Source organism: Rhinolophus sinicus, chromosome 2, assembly GCF_057876585.1.
Source record: "Rhinolophus sinicus isolate RSI-liver-muscle chromosome 2, RSI-T2T, whole genome shotgun sequence".
NCBI classification, from domain to species: Eukaryota; Metazoa; Chordata; class Mammalia; order Chiroptera; family Rhinolophidae; genus Rhinolophus; species Rhinolophus sinicus.
In genome coordinates, this window is record NC_142502.1 from 4,688,798 (window position 1) to 4,702,117 (window position 13,320).

Genomic DNA, 13,320 nt, shown 5'->3' on the forward strand with positions numbered 1-13,320 from the left:
CCGGCTGCAGCCCCGGCCTGTAGTACCCGCGTGTAGCACCTTCCACTGCCCTCAGCACCCACTGACTGGCTGAGTAAGCCTCTCCGGAGGCCTGGCCGCATTGTTGAGAAATGAGGTGGAAATGAGGTCATCAGCAAGTGGAGATTCACTTCCTCGGGACATTTGTAGCCAGGCAGGAAATTTTTAAAAAGGTGCACATCCAGCCCAAGTGCCTCTGAAAGCCTTCATGATTTTTATTCTTGCTAATGAAGTACAGGCCACACACCACACACAGATGTGAGCTTGTGCAAAGCAACGCTGATGCACACGTGTGTGCACACAGAAGCCCTGCGGCTCATACTTCCCTCACTCAGTCCTCTACCCACCATGGGCTCCAACATCTGTCCACATTTCCAGAAGTGTGTGGCCACAAGGCACAATGCCCTCAGGTCTGTAGGAGTTTGCAGTGTTTTGTGCTTCTGTATGCTTAGTTCCAAATCTCAGGGTTTTGTCCACAGCTCCCGCCAGAGGCCGGCCAGGCTGGAAGCCCCATACCAACTCTGCATGTACTTTGGGGAAATGAAAGTCAGCCTCCCAAGAATCAAAAAAGGAAACGAATCTAGCTAGCAGTGTTCCTTCCTGCACCCCTTGAAACACTGGTGTGTTACCCTCTCAGGGACCCGTCTAGACCCTCGGTGGTGCTGCATGACCATCTCTCCTGTGTCTGGTACATGTTTTCTGCAAGTCAGACCTACGTCTGTGAACCACAGAGAGGAAATACAAGAGTGAGTGTCTGATTTTCCTCCTCGTCCTCCAATGTTGAACAGCACCAGGCAAAAGAAAGAACAGCATTTTCTTTATCATGACTGTTTGAGGGCAAAAACATCTCTTGGAGACACTTCCTCAAAAGTGACATCTCCGCTTCCAAAATGCTGACCAACAGGAATCCATTTAAAGCTCCCTGTGCCCTAAAAGATCATGTACTGACATCTTATATTTTCTCTTGCTCACAATTTTAGTCTTCCACATGTAAAAGAAGGCTACTTCTCTTAATAATTAATTATGGCAGCTATTTAAAGAATTTGTAGCCATAATCAGAAACCTTAGCCTTATCACTCTTCATCAAAGAGACCTCCATTATTATAAATTTTGATTCCCACTGCTCTGAAAGAAAAAAGAGGAACTAATGAAATGTCCTTCTCAGCCTTTATTTAAACTCCATAACAATTTTTTACTCTGCAAAAGAATCCCTTAATAATTATATAGAGAGTTGTTAATATTTCACACCCGCACATTCCTGACATTTTTATGCAAATTACATAAGATGGGCGACACGCATTCTGGAAGCCAAACAAGCCTATGCCATTGTGGAATTAAATACGCAGGCTTTAGGAGAAAGCTTGTTGCCCCTGGACTCAGTGAAGACTTTTGTTCATTTCTTGCTTCAGATATTCTGACTCTTGCTGTGTTTCCAACTACAGGACGGAGAGTGTATCCTTAGCTCTTTTCTTTACCTCCGTCCCGCCCTCACCCCACCCCAAACCCTTGAGCTCTTCTAGATAAAAAGTTCAGGCTGAAATTCATTGTGGAAGATGTTTTGAAAGGGTCAGGAATTCCAATTTACTAAGTATTTCTTAGAGGATTTTTTTTTTTTAACCTGGTTTTTGGCAACATGTTTTGGAATGTGGTTGTGCCTCATTTTCACTTAGACAAGTAAAGCAAAAAGGTGACCTGAAATTTGTTTATTTTAATTAGAAAAAGGTTCTTCATTTTCCCGGGCTTTTGCCACAGCAATGACTTTAACAGTATATAATTAACTCTAATGTTCTTATGATTTCATTTGTAAAAGTTATTTCAATGTGGATATGTCTAGGGAAAGTAAAGTGTAAGATTCCAGCCCAGCCACAGGTTTTGATTCTGAGGTCCCCTGGGGGCCAGAGCCCGCTGACACAAACGCTGGAGGACGCCCTCTGTGGATTTCCTTGGGAGCGCTAAAGGTGGCAACAGAAAAGGAGCTTGTAGGCACAGTGGCCCCCAACTCCATGGAGTCTTCCTGGGCAGCAGAGTTTAGGAGCTTGTTCGTAGTTGGTCATGGGGATATAGAGGTAGGAGGGAAGAGGTGGTGATGGTGAATCTGTTCGAGTGCTCTGAGTGATGTCCTTTCTTCCTTAAACATCTCAGCAAGTCTTCACTCAGTAAATGCAGAACCGGATGTGACTGTGGAGGTGGTCAGGTCCTCCAAGGGTGGCCAGTGAGAGACAAGCAGGGAGATACTACAGGAGGCCCATGCTGCAGAAGCCATTCCCTGGGACCCAGAAGTAGATAACGTGACCCAGGAGTAGATACTGTGACCTGAAAGTAGATACTGTGGCCCGGAAGCACACACACACACACACACACACACACACACACACACACACACACACCACGGTCTGGATGGCGGACATGCATGTTTATTTCTGAAGGAGCTGTTGTAGAGCTCACCGAGAAGCCTGCTGGGTGTAAGGGAGAGTAAACGGGTTGCCTGGGGTGCAAAACAGACACACACACAGACCTGGGTTGGATCTCAGGTCCAGTCCTGAATTTCTGTGTGGCCTTGGCAAAGAAAATTGGTTTTTCTTATGACCATCTTCTGCAGATTTGCAAATTGCAGATACTGTGTCGACCTCCCGGGTCTTTGTAGGATGCCGTACTGCTCGTAGCGCTCGGCCCAGCACACAAGGTGCTCAATACATGGGGATGTCCTTATGGTTTGGTGGCCCCGACAAAGGCTCCTCAATCAAAATGATCTTCCCAAGTGACCTGTGTCAATGCATGGAATTCCTGCCCCCACTCAGTCACCAGATTATGCTGTTTGAAGGCTCCTGCTAAAACACATATTCAGTAGACAGGTTCTTAGCAGACTTAACTGGTCCAGATGTGGCTTTGGCTTCTAGAATCCACACGACTTCCTCTGCAACACGCCAGAGCTGAATGCGACGCCCACAGCAAGTACTGCTGGTGACCAACAGCACTGGTTCCCAGAGCTCGTATGAAACATTATCCTTGGGAAAGCCAATACATTTGGGGGAAGAATGTGACCATTTCTTGACTTTCTGGAAAGTGGGCATTAGCTTATCCACACAAATACTGATCTGTGTCTGTTATTTTGATGCTGTTGTTACCTCTCACTTTGCATGGTTTAGGATATTCTAAGTTTACTGCTCCTTAAACGCACTTTAGAATTTTTCAATGGTAAACATTTTAAAAATGTATTGTTAAAATGTTTCAAGTCCTACCTATAGTTAGTTTGAAAGCAGTGGTATTTTTATTGCTTATTTTCAATAGAAAATAAACCTTATTTCCTTATTTTTTTTTGGGGAAAAAAGAAAACAAAACAAAAAAGCAAAACCCACATATTCCAGGGGCTGGGGCAGGGGACTGGGAAAGGAATCACATTATCCAGTTAGAAACCCCTTTGTTTGAAGGAGTTTATGAGGTCAACCAGCCAGTTAATTAGCAGGACCCTGACAACTGGACAAACTGCAGACCAGTTTGGAGAGGTGGTGTGAGAATGGGCTTAGGGGATGAGAGGGAGGAGTCTGGACCCCAAAGGGCCAGTGGTGTGGGACAATGGTTTGGGGCTCTGGGGGTGAAGAAGGGAGTTGGAGAAGAATACAGCAGCTGGAATGGGCCCTTGAACAAGTCACCAAGTGTCCAAAAGGTGGTGAGGCTCAGGACACATTTATTTTTAAACAGTGTGTTAGTTGTTTTCAAATAATATCCTCAGTATATTTTTATTCAAATGCTGATACTTTTCCAGGTAAAGAACATTTACATTTAAAGCAATAGGTCCTAATAGTAATATGAGAAATGTACAATAAATACGCATATACTACAGGCATCAAAGAATTCTGGAAACTCAGAAAAAGTTTAGTAAATATACTTGGGGTAGGTGTGTGTTGAGGACACTTACTTTTAATCTTTTGTGTGTCAATGGGGAAAGGTTCTTTCCTCCCCATGCAGTGGTGCCCTGGGACTCCTAGATAAATAGTATAATGACATAGTGCCTTGGTTCCAGAGCACCTTGCTCTTTCTGTGTCCTCTTAACACGTTGCGTACGGCGGGGTTTAAATCCCTCATACCCCTCTGTTCCGGCAGGTTTTTAAAAAAAACTACTTTAAAATTCACTCTTCTCTTTAAAGCGTAAATGCTTCTGTCATTTACTATTTTTCTATGGAATTTTTTAGGATTTACTCACCTATGATGTTAGTAATCCCTCCTGTCTCCGGATCCGGGTGGTGAAAGCGGTGCCTGTTAGATATTAATGAAACACAAATAATTCAATAAAATATGCAAAATAAAAAGAGTCAACAGTAAAAACGAGAATTCTCGTTATCCGTCCTTAACGCATGGCTCAGAAAAAAAACGAAGATTCTCGTGATCCGTACGCAACGTGTTAACCACTGGTTATGTGTCCATTGAGCCTTTTCTGCATGCAAGGCACTGTGCGGGATGCCAGGAAGGATTCAAAATGGAGACAATGGGTCCCTTGCTTGAAGGGGACACCCACTGAGTCTTCTTAATCGTTCTTAGGAAACTTCCTTCTCTAGCCTCTTCTACTGCTCCCTAAGGAGGGACCCAGCAGCCTCGTTTTAGACATACAACTTGCTTCCACTGAGCAGAATTGATTTGGAGCCCAACTCAAATTCTTTAGTTAGGGCAGATCAATTTTTTCTTTTTAATTCCAGAAACTAGTGCTGGAACTCAGGACACGTAAATTCAACACAGACTGGAATGCTACCTTTGGCTGTATACTTACAGGGAAGCAAAGAGCCTCAGTCAACAGAGAGAAAAGAATAGAACAGACTTGCAGAGAGGAACAGAAAGGAGAGGCTGGGGCGTTGCGGAGAACAGGAGAAGATAAAACGTAATTCCCATGGCTTCCAATTCCTGGGCCTGTCTCTCTTGGGCTCTGCTGTGCTCCCGGTCGATCAGATGGATTTCACGTAACTGAAATCTGTCAACAGTGACTTTAACCAGGCTTTCTGAAACCTTGGCCCTGTTGCCTTTGGGTGGGGTAATGCTTTGGTGGGTGGGGGGCTGCTCTGTGCACTGCGCAACGTTTAGCATTGTCCTTGTCCTGGACCCACTAGTACTTGTAGGGCCCTTCCTAGTTGTGACAACCACAAATGTCTCCTCCATACATTGTGAGGTGTCTCCCAGGAGATGGAGGCCGGATGAGGGAGCTGGTGTCTGGCTGAAAACCACCGACTTAAATAATGAGCTGTTCATTTTTCTCACAGGACAAGGAGTCGGTCCAGGGAGAGTGCAGTGGCTCAAAGAAGTCATCGGGGCCCCAGCTTCCTTCTGTCGTCTTCCGTCACCAGTTTAGCATGTAGCTTCTACTGTCATGTGGCAAGGTAACTGCTCTACCTTTTTTTCTGTGTCACATCTGTGCTCAGGAAGGAAGAAGGGGACTATGAAGAATGACACGAGCATTTCCAGAAGCCCCACCCAATGGATTTTATTTATATCTCATTTGCCAGAACTGGGTCTCATGGCCATCTCTAGATAAACGGAAGTGTGGAGACAAATATTTTTAACTGGTCACATTGTCACTCAAATCAAAATTGGGGCTGTGTTACTAAATGTTATGGGTTAAATTGTGTTGTTATGCAGGGTCTCTAGTCCCACTCCCCACATGAGAACACAGGATATGGTGAGACCAAAACGGAACACCCACAGAGCCATGGATAGGGAGGGGAGTCCTACCACTATAGTCTCGCTGGCGGCTGGGTTGGAGACACAGGAAGCAGGAGCCACACGATCTGCAATCTGCCATCCACTTCTCTGCCAGCCAACCTCACTTGCTAACTGCACTCCGCTCTTGCTAGCTCAGCCCCAGCAGTTATATCAGTGGCCAGTGGCTAACAACTAACAGCTGATGACCAACTAGTCACAGCTGATGACCATCTACTACCCGAGCCAGCACCTTTCCACGTGAGGCCGAGAGCCTGGAAACTGCTCTCTGGGACTGTCCCCCTCCCCCAACTGATATGTTAAGTTGTAACCCCTAGTACCTCAGAATGTGACATTATTTAGAAGTAGAGGCCTGGAAGATGAAAGTAGTTAAAATTAGGTCATTAGAGTGGGTCCTTCTGACATAGGCTTCTGGAGATAAACCAGCATTGTTTTCTTTAAATTAAATTTATTGGGGTAACATTGGTTAATAACATGTACATTTCAGGTGTATAACTTTATAATCAGACATCTGTGTACTCTGTGCTTCCCACCCGAAGTCTAGGCTCCTTCCGTCACCTTGGTCACCTTGTATTTGACCCTTCTTCCCTTCTTTGTCTGCCCCCCAACCCTTCCCCTGGTAACCACCATTCTGTTGTCTGTATCTATGAGTTTGTTTGTTTGTTGCTTTTTGTTTTACACATGAGTGAGATCATATGGTTCTTTCTTTTTCATCTGAGTTATTTCACCTTGCATGATATCTCATGATTTAGCATTCTTATAATACTTTTTTTTTTTTCTGATTAAGCTAGGCAGAGGGGGTTTCTGGTGTCTGCAGTGTAAAGAGCCCTGATGAAGACAGACCCCCAGTGAGCTGGTGACCTAAGGAGGGAGACGAGGGATGCACGGAATTCTGACACTCGATGTGGTAAAAGGCCACTGGAAAGGGACAGCTTGTTCCAGGGAGTGAAGGATTGTTTCTGGCTGGCGAGCCAGGGAAGGCCAATTGGAGGAGCCAGGCCTTGAAGACGTACGACTTGCTGCCTGGAGATGGGGGAGAGCATTCTAAAAGAAACAATGGAGCAAGGACTGGAGGCAGCATACAATGGGCCTGTGTGCGAAACTGCAGACGGTTTCATTTGCACACTGGGTGGGATGGCCCCGTGGAGAACAATACATTGTAATTGAATCAACAGTAAGTGAACAGTGCTTTTCAACTATGCTACTGAATGCTTGCATGAAAGACCCAACATGTGAAAAATGAAGAATTGGAGTTATTTTTCTATTTCAGCAATTTTATTTTTGATCCAGTTCTCTTTTGCAAAACTTTTGGCAGGATGATTCTATGCTTTTTTTCCAGCCCCTCTGACCTTTCTTTATACGAAAACATCCGTCAGGGCTTTGTTATATAGCATCTCAGTCGCTTGGACTTTTAGCCCCAAACACTGACTTCGAACTGGTTCTGGAAAGAAGCCTTGAAGGTTTCTTTGTGTAGCCCTTTCCCGAAATGTTCCGTCAGGAGCCTGGGAAGTTTCACAGTGTCTCTGTAATTAGATGTGCTGGAGAAACAGAAAGAAGCACCAGGATGTCAGTGACAGGCGTTCTTAAGCACTGATCCATTACCCCTGCTCAGAACATTTGCACACGCTCATTTACCACCCCTTCCAGCTGGGTCTCCCCAGGACAGGCTTTTCACAGCTTTGTACTGGACTCACCCCTTCATCCCTGTTCTATGGTCACAAGAAAGTGAATAATACCATATCCTGATTTGTAGAGGATGTGCTTCTCCGACTACTGTTAACATATCTGCAGAAATAAGACCCCCGAGGCCCTGGAGCTGAGCAGTCGAGGGGGCACCTGGGAGCCTTGTTAGGGGAGCAGAGCCTTGCTTTGTGCCTGGCAATGAAGCAGGGAGATCCTCAGCTTCCCAAATTCTATTAATCAAACATGAGATATTAATACTTACTCACTGTATTAGTTTCCTAGTGCTGCTGTAACAAATTGCCACAAATTTAGCAGCTTAAATCAACACAAATTTATTCTCTTCTACTTCTGGAGGTCAGAACTCTAAAATGTGTCCTAAAATCAAGGTGTAGGCAGGGCTGCATTCTTTCTGGAGGTTCTGAGGAGAATCCATTTCCTGGACTCCAGCTTCTGCTTTACCGGCCCACCTCCTTTTGACTTTGACCTTCTTGCTCTCTCTTATAAAGACCCTGGTGATTAGATTCGGTCCATCCGGATCATCAGGGTAATTTTCCCATTTCAAGATTCTTAATCAGATCAGTGAATCCCTTTGCCATGTGAGGTAGATTATCACAGATTCTGGGGATTAGGACACCGACATCTTTGTGGGGGCAGTGGGGGAGGGGACGGCATTGTTCTGTCTACCACACACTGCCAAAAGTGTTTTTTGTTTTTGTTTTTGTTTTTGACAAGTAAACTTTGGAAATGTGGGGTTAAGTAAAGTTAAATATGTTTTTTTAATTGCAGAACCTTCTGCCGTTTTTCACATGCTAATGTGTGGTTGCACATTACCGGAATGAGCTGCAGCTTTTGGGCTGCCTTTTACCAAGAAAGGAATTTAGTATGTATTTCCCAACCTTGTTTGATCCAAAATCCTCCCCACCCCACCCCCTTTCTTCCCATGTAAAACCATTTCAGGACAAAGTGGGAACACAGCCTCAGGACGCACACTGTAGCCAACCGGGAAGGTGGGGCCCTGCCTGAGGAGGTTCCCTTCTGACCGAGCTTCGGGTGTTGCCGCAACAGATTATGCCTGAGAAGCGTGGCTCTCACATTTAGTTCGTTCTCTGCAAGTCCCTGCATGTTGTTGTGTGAATAACTGAACACTGGGGAAGAGGGATTCCTCCTTGAGGATCTGAAACATTTAGGATCTTGGAAATGTCCGACTAGGATTCGGTTGGCTTCCACGTCACCCCGAAGGGCAGATGGAGAACTCTGTCCTTCACGTCTTCATTCATCCGTCCACTGGCTCCACGGGTGTCTATAAGGCAGGGCTCCGTGAGGGACTCTACCTCTGCCTCCTCCCTGCCCACTTTCAGCAGCTCCGGTCCCCGCCCTGCCCTCTTGGCCAGCGCCACCCATAACGCTCGGCTACAATCACAAGCAGCTGTCTCCCAAAAATATCCCTAGAAATTTCTCTCAACTATATATATTTCAGGAAGATGGTTGCACAAAGCAGGGGTATAGGCAGGAGGGTGTGGCCCAGGAAGTTCACTGAGAGTCACTGGGCAAGTGCTGCCCAGTAGTTCAGGCCTTGGATTTGGGTAGCAGGGTGGGGTGGGCAGCGCTTCTGTTCATGGCTGGGTTGATTTATGGGATCTTTCCCAAGTTAAGGGTAGTGCTGGGAGGCAGTGCCACAGTACCAGGCAGTCAGAACGTGCCTTCAACCACTCTGTTGAACTTTCCTCTGGATATGGTGCCATCCCTGCCCTCCTTGTGTGTGCTTAATGCCAAGAAACACATTCCTCAGACTGTCCCATTGTCATGCTCCTCTCCTGCCCCACCCCCTTCGTGGAGGGCCCTCTCAGTGAGGACTGCTTCACTGTCAAGTACTTACCAGCCTATTTATAGCTCCTGTGAAGGAGTCAGTTTCGGGAGTATTCCATTAAAGGACCACATTAACGAGTCCTCAGAGAAAATCTCTCACAAAGCTTTTGAGCTCATAACCACTTGGCCATGTTATAAGCTTCTGCTGTGTTGACATTCATAACACAAAATTATGGCGGCTGCCAGCTCTGGCGTTCCCAGGCTTTGCCCACTGAAAGCTTCTCCCTGGGTGCTGGCCCCTGGACCAGCGCTCAGGCCCACTGGGGCCCTGGCCTCTGTCAGTGTCACCGAAGGCCTTTCCTCCTGGTCGGGCTCCCCGCTGCTCTCTCTGCTCATTGGATCAGCATCTGTGAGAACACTTCGGAAGATAACAGCAGAGCTGGCTGCCTTGGGGGTCGGGAGCAGCTGTGGTGACTGTGGAACCCGGAACTGCAGGGGCCTGACAGCTGAGGGCATGGGACAGGGGTGGGGAGGCAGGGGCAGGGGAGGATCCCCGGGAGCTGCAGGAAGGTGTGTGGCCCTGGAGAAGGCACGCACTTGTGCTGGAATTCAAATCGGAAGAAACAGAATTTGGAAAAGTTTCTCGTTCTATAATCTTAACTGGAAAGTAAGCATTGCAGGGTAGTTCTGAAGTTGAAGGGTACCATTTATGTACAACTGGCTTTTCAGTGTCCCCAGAAAAAGAAACTCTTGGAGGTTTTCACTTTCTTTCTGCCCTGCACCTCGAGCTTTCAATCAGCCAGCCTCATGACATCAGCCCTTATTTTTAGGGATGTTTGATGGGATGTGTTTAACAGGTTGCTGAGACCCAAGCGTGACAACAGTTCAGCCAAGGGGCAGTGAGCTGATTCATGTGGCCTCCGCCTGTCCTGGGGCTGGGACGGTGAGAGGCCTGGGCTGGAGCCCCCGCACTCCTGGAAGATGGCGGTGGGGTGAGGGCTGCGAGACTGACTCTGTGACCCCCTGGCCTGCAGAGGCCGGTCCTCTCGGGCCTGGCAGGTGGCCCAGACTGCGCTGATGGCCCTGGACCCCCATGCAGCTGCATTACTGTGCAGGTGTCTGGTATGTTTCTGGCCACATGTACACTTTAAGAAAAGTCCCATCAAAGGCACAAAAGCTACCTTAGAGCTGCTTTGAGCTTGAGTCTCAAGGTTGTTGAGTCTGTCTGTTTACGAGGCAGAAGTGGTGCTGGCTGGATGTTGGTTCTGCAGTGTTACACGGTACCCCAGAAATGGACGCCAAGGAGCAGAGTGATCTTGGATGCGTGTGGCCCTATTAATGGTCGAGGGCAGGGAAAAATGAGTTGGTTCCATTTTAGAAAGAACCTCAAAGAAGCAGCAAACACACACACACACACACACACACACACACACACACACACACACACCAAACACATCTTGGCGGCGGCAGCCATGGGGTATGAACCACGAGGGTCACCTTCTCTTCTCTTGAGAGGCTACTGGCTTCTTCACGGGACTTGACATTCTAGCCCAGGCCACGCCTGCCCTGAGCTGCCCCCATGGTGACTGCCCTCAGTGGGACCGTGCGGCACTTCCGCCCACTCCAGGCCTCTAATGGGCCGTCCCTGTCCTTCTCCAGGGCTGGAGCAGTCAGGCTTTGTCAGATCTGCATCACAGTCTGAGCCTCTGCTTGCCCAACCCTGCTTCCTCCCCTTTCATCCTTTACATGCCTGATCCCCCAACAAGCCTCTTGCCCCCCTTTTATGCACCTGCTTCCCAGGGTACCTGACCGGCACATGGGCACAGATGGGAATGGACTTGGAAGTGGTAACTGACCACTTACCTCTCAGCCCCAGATGCACTGAAGATCTTAGGTGACTGCATTGTTTATGGGACCCCAGGCCTGGTCGTGGGGTGGGGGCTGCAAAGACTACAAGGAGCCAGGAAGGCAGAAAAGAAAGGCCGGCAGACTTGCAGCTGACGGCGTCAGAGGGGGTCGGGAAGGGTGAGTGCACCCCGAGACAACTGCTGCATGTGAGCTAAAACGTCAGCCAGGTAAGGGTATATTCCCTTCCATTCCAAATGTATAATGCTCAAGCCGGGGGTCTGGATGTGCACTCGGCGGTCATATTTCCCAATCTGGGTCTGGAGAAGTGCTCATTTGCAGTTGCTGAGTTTGCTTGGAGCTCTGCCCTGGAGGAGCCCAGCAGGGTGGAGGAGGAGAGTCTGCCCCACCCAGGCAGGTGCCCTGGGGGCTAGGGTTGGTGGCAGGTCCAGGGCTGCACTGAGAGTTTAACGCCAAGGCGCAGGTTTATTTTTGGTTATCTGACGTTGATTTCCATGTCTGGTAAATGGTGGGTGATTAATAAAGAAAAGCGAACAATTTCTCTTACACAGCAAACCAGGGTATTTCAATGAATACCAGATAGCCTCATATACAGGTGTCATGTGCCCTGGGCAGCCTGTGTCGTAAGGAGTTGTTATGAACAGAGTATCTTTAAAGATGTGCCAGAGAGTTGGCACTTAAAAGATGATGGCTCTTTTCATAAGAAAACCTCTGAAGGAGGCACCAAACTTATTTGTTAACTGAGTAACTGCTTTATCTAGTTTGAATTTGAATTTTGAATGCAGCATACTTAAATAAAAAAATAAAAAAACCCGACCGGATATACATGTAATTTTAGAAGAGATGGCGGATTCCAAAATATCTCCGATACTACATCCTCCAACTATAAATACTTTGCAAACAGTGTATTTGTGAGCAATCCCAGCTTCCCCTCTAACCACCAGCCTTTCTAGCCAAGAGCTACAACGAACAGGCTTTTATTTTAACCCTGAGCAGTGGATAGAGGCCAACGTACAATGCAATCCAGGCTGGCCCTGGCCCTGGTGCGCTTAATCCCCAAAAGAGTGAGGCCTCTGGGCTTTGAATGAGGGTCTCTTCCCTTCTTCTCATTCCCGCCCCACTTGCTAGAAGCCATGTGTTATCAGATTGGCCATTGTGTCAGAGGCAGCTCAGTTCAGAAGTGAAGGATGTCTGTCCCCTCCAGGTCCAGACAAGGGGTAGGTGACAGATTGCACTCTGTGTCAACTCCTTTTGATTGCAGGTGCCGCCCAGATCGCTGTTTGGGGGCATTTCAAGGATGCCTCCAGGCTTACAGGAATCGGCCACCTCTGACTGAGTGATGGTGTCAGCCTGGGTGCTGGGGAGGAGTCTGAGAACACGTGGAGCTTACACTTGTCATCCTGGCCCGGGAATGTCTGCACAGCGGCCACCCGTGGTTCCTCCACGAACGTGGGAACGTGGAGCGGTCCTGTCTGAACCCATCACTGCTATTTCATAGCCTCTCTGTCTGCAGGAGCCTGTGTCCGTCGTGTTTCCAGATCTGCTCACCCTGACAGTTCTTCCCACCCTCAAGGAGTGAGCAGCAGCTGGCTGGACGTTGAGGGGCACAGGGAAATGCAAAGTCGCCCAGACCCTGGGGGGCGTTGGTGTCAGCAAACTAAGCAGTGCCTCCTGAAATGATTCCAGGCCCCGCCACCAAATCCACTCTCCTCAATCCTCCCTCACTGATGCTCCATTGCTAGCATCACTCTGTTAGAGAACAACTTTGTGTGAGTCCCACGTCCGCTGTCAGCCTGAGCCGGTCTTCCCTCCTGCCTCCTGCTGGTGTCCATGTTGAATGGGGTGGGGATCAGGGAAAGGAAGGGATCCGGTGAGGCTGGAGAAGGAAGTGCAGCATGGAATGATCGAGAAGCAGGCCAGAGACAGACTTTGTTAGGGGCTTAGTTGTGTGCCCCCAAAAGCTATGCTGAATTCGTAGCCACCAGAACTTGTGACCTGTGAATGTGACCTCATTTGGGAATAAGGTTTTGCAGATGTCATTAAGTTGAATGAGGTCCTCAGGGCGGGCCCTCATCTAACAAAACTGGGGTCCTTGTAAGAAGAGAAGGGACAGAGACAGACAGAGCGCCAAGTCACCATGGAGGCAGGGACTGGAGTGAGGCTGCCATAGCCGAGGGACGTCGGGTTTGTCCAGAAACTGGAAAAGCCAAGGAAGGAGCCTCCCCAACAGGCTCTGGAGGGGCC

The 13,320-nt window shown here is 48.1% G+C and overlaps 1 long non-coding RNA gene across 1 annotated transcript; it reads left to right on the forward strand.

Annotated features, from left to right (window-relative positions):
• The first annotated feature begins 4,588 nt into the window (after nt 1–4,588).
• On the forward strand, nt 4,589–11,361 carry LOC109457141 (uncharacterized). The gene is made up of 3 exons (XR_002138972.3): nt 4,589–4,888; nt 5,265–5,381; nt 6,513–11,361. It is a non-coding gene; the product is annotated as an uncharacterized LOC109457141 (long non-coding RNA).
• The last annotated feature ends 1,959 nt before the right edge of the window (nt 11,362–13,320 follow it).